Genomic DNA, 3,650 nt, shown 5'->3' on the forward strand with positions numbered 1-3,650 from the left:
TTGTGCAGGGAGAGCTCACCTGCTGCAACCGCATCTGACAGGAGGGAGCAGAGCCTGGTAGAGGCTTCTCCTTCCCAACTTTGGACGGGAAAGGCGTGCAATATCCATCCCTTCCTCAGGTCTGCGGGGGACAGAGCTGGTGCAGGGATGGCTGTAGCCGAGGCAGGGGGTTCAGACTTGTTGAAACCTGACTTCTCTGCTCAGACTCCCAAGGGTGCCAGTGAAGTGAGCTGTTCTCCACCCTGCTACGTCAGCCAGGCGCTTCAGCAGGCACAGGTTGGTGGGGATTGCATCTGATGTGAGGGTGGGATAGAGCCGAGTGCAATCTGTGACGGGAATTTGCCAACGAGGCAGCAGTTATAGATACGGGATTATGTGTGTGAAGGGCCGTTGTCGCTTCTCTGACGTTTCTAGAGAGAATGACAGGTGCCATTTTAGACTGAGACTGCTAGTCCCTGCTCTGCATCAGGAGTGGGACAGCAGGGATCCTTCCTTAGTGGTACGAGAAGATTAAAAAGTCCAGAAGCAGACAGTTGTAATTTGTACATTACCCTTGGCTGTTGCTGAGACAAAACAGTGGGATAAGCACCACTTTTGGTCCAGGTCCTGGCCTGATACCACATTACAATGCTGACAATGCTACTGTGCCTCTTTAGGAAGCCAAACTTGTTTTCCTTAAGAGTTCCTTAGGGATGGGGCAAGTAATACGGTGGGGTAGGCTGCTTTTTCTCAGTAGATATTCAGACAGCATCATCTGGGAGAGCTTTCAGCTCATTCCAGCTTCTCTTTCCTTAATAGAAGTCATTTATGGATCAGAGCCACAAGGTATTTCTAGTATGCAGATTGCCAGAGATCTAAAATTGACGTATGGACTTTCTTGTCCCAAGAAACTAGTGTGACTATGGATAGTTTTCTTCAGAAAAGCCTATCTAGCTGTCTTTGCGTGATAGCTTTCCTTTCTGGGTAGGCAAATACAGGCTTTCTGAGTTACCAAGGACATGACAGTTTGGACTAGCTAAGCCCAATTTGGATGTTGCTGAGATGAAAAAGTGGGATTTTTTTTTTTTTTTTAGTTTCCTCTGGCAGAGAAAAGTTTCACTAGCAGTCTTGGTCAAAGCCTGTCTGAATCTGTTTCCTAGCAGAAACGTGCTCATCTTTCCTCCCACTTTCATCGCAATCTCTTCCAGAGGATTGGTGGTGGTGGGAAGGAGCGACTGCATTGGTTTTGAGGACTCAGTTTGCTGTAAGCACCCCAGCCTGAGCTCTGTGCTGGCTGGAAAGAATGACGTGAGGAAATAGGATTGCAGAGCCTAGGGAGAAGATTTGCAGACCACCTGGCCTTCAAATTCCTGGCACTGCTCAAACTTGTCTCTGCAGGAAATCCATGTTCCAAGTCAAGCTCAGGTCACATGAGAAAATGAATTTGGCAGGAATATTATGACTCCCTACTGATCTGCCAACAAATCCACCCCAAGCATCTTGCTCCATGGCTCTACACTCAGAATAGAGCAGCACAACTGACAGCCCAGCGTAGAAAAAAAAAATGTACTTACACAAGTGCCCAGAGATGGCTTCTGCAGGCTTTCCCATGAACCAACACTGCTGCAAGATGAATTTCCTTCGCACCATGGTCTCCTTTTACAGAAAAATAAAAGGCAAGGGCTGAGGAAGGGCTTGAAAGCAAAGAGAATTAAGGTGGCAGGAGAAAAGACATTCCTCCTCCTTAGTTTTCTGTGTTCCTACTGTCCTAGGAAGTCTTTAGTTCTCCTGGGTGCTGTTTAGTCGCTCAAAAAATGTACAAATGTAGGGACAATTCAACTTCTGTGCCCACCTGACCTCCTCTGACATCATTACTAGCAACTGGTGAGACGTTACCGTGTACATTTAAGTGCTATTTTGTGTATTGTTTTTCCCAGAATATCTCCGCTTCAGAGGAAGGTGCATAAAGAAAACGAAATTCAAAACGACGCTGGCACAATTATAGTAGAAATAAGCAGCGATTGCGCTTAATGCAGATGCCATGATGGGAAATATAATCTCATTTCCTCTTCTTTTTTTCATCTTTTGTGTTAGGTGCTCAGTTATCATCTTTATGTGGGATGTTCAGAAATTTTATTGCATTGAGCATATCTGGGATTTGGGAGGTCTCTTTATTACAGAAGGCAGAGATTTTTGAGATGGGCTGTCATCAACTTACAATGCTTTAACGTCCCTTCAAGGTGACTGGATGATGCACTTCGTATAAAAGTGCCCCTTGGGGCACTATAACTGGAAACACAGGACTTCCTGTTCAGGCCTCAAATTTTTTGAAAATGAGAGGCATAAAATTAGATATGTAAATCAAGCCTTCTATATGCATGAACACAAGTATAACTATGGAAGGTCCTGATTTTCAGGGTTGCTGCTGTTAGGTCTAACTCTGGGCACTCAAGGCTGAAACTCTGAGGTGTGGCATTTCCTAGAGGAGCTGAGTAACTGCAAATTCTAATAGTTTTCCTTTAAATTGGTCAACGTGATTGTATATGTGTTTATTTCCATACTTATTTCTATGTCTTATATAAGACACAAAATTTATCTTCTATAACTAAATACATGCGTGTATAAAAATATATAAACGCAGTTCTGTTCTTTGTTCAGTGCAGTTCTTTAAATTGGTCAACGTGATTGTATATGTGTTTATTTCCATACTTATTTCTATGTCTTATATAAGACACAAAATTTATCTTCTATAAATAAATACATGCGTGTATAAAAATATATAAACAAGTAAATATAAGCACTTACATGTATTTCTGTTTAGATGACCTAAGTTCTGCTAGGAGGCAGTTAGAAATACCTGATTATTCTACTGGAGTGGAGAACACCCTGAAGAAAAATCTTGTAAAATCCAGGTATGAGAAAGGCAACAGAGGCTGATGGGGTAGGTTCCTCCCTGGCTAGTCATGCAAATAGTGCAGGTATGGCAGTAGCCTCTGCAGTACTGTGGGTGAAGCAGTGTTTTGTTTTCCTACTGATGGTCTCATCCCGTGTTCTCCTGTCTTTACAAGGATAGGTAAGGATGACTGGAGCTGAGGGGAGAGGTGGTGGCGTGGCCAAGGTGTGGGAGCTGAATTCCCATCGTTATCTTTGTGTGTTGGGGACCGTATCTGCTCTGTGACTCTTGGGATTGGAAGGGGCTATTGCCCGTCAGTAGGAAATGCTTCTGCTCCTGGTTTCTCCTAACCAAGCGTGTATTTGGCAAGAGAAGGCAGCAAAGGTGCCGGAGGAGCCAAGTTCCTTCAGAGGCAGTCTCGGGTGGAAGAGCACCTGCTTCAGGCTGAAGGGGGTATTGGGACTCCATTGGGACTCGGCTGTTCCCAGGAGAAGCCGTGGGCCCCGCTGCTTGCTCGGAGGGCTGGCAGAGGTGTCGGGGTGCAGGTGGAGCGGGTGTCCCGGGCGGCCCCGCACGCCCGTTTCCCGGCGAGCCCACCGGGTGGTGCTGTTCGCTCAGGTTCCCGCCGGCGGGCCCGCGCCCGGACCCGCCTTGCCACGGCACGCTTAATTAATAAATACTCGATTAACAAAAGGTCTGCATCGCCCACCTGGTTCCGCTTCACCTTTCTGCCAGCCCCGGGGGCAACAGCTGATGGGTTTTTTTTTAAGGGTGATTC

The sequence above is a fragment of the Eurypyga helias genome, unplaced genomic scaffold, assembly GCF_000690775.1.
Source record: "Eurypyga helias isolate BGI_N326 unplaced genomic scaffold, ASM69077v1 scaffold12185, whole genome shotgun sequence".
In the NCBI taxonomy this organism is placed as follows: domain Eukaryota; kingdom Metazoa; phylum Chordata; class Aves; order Eurypygiformes; family Eurypygidae; genus Eurypyga; species Eurypyga helias.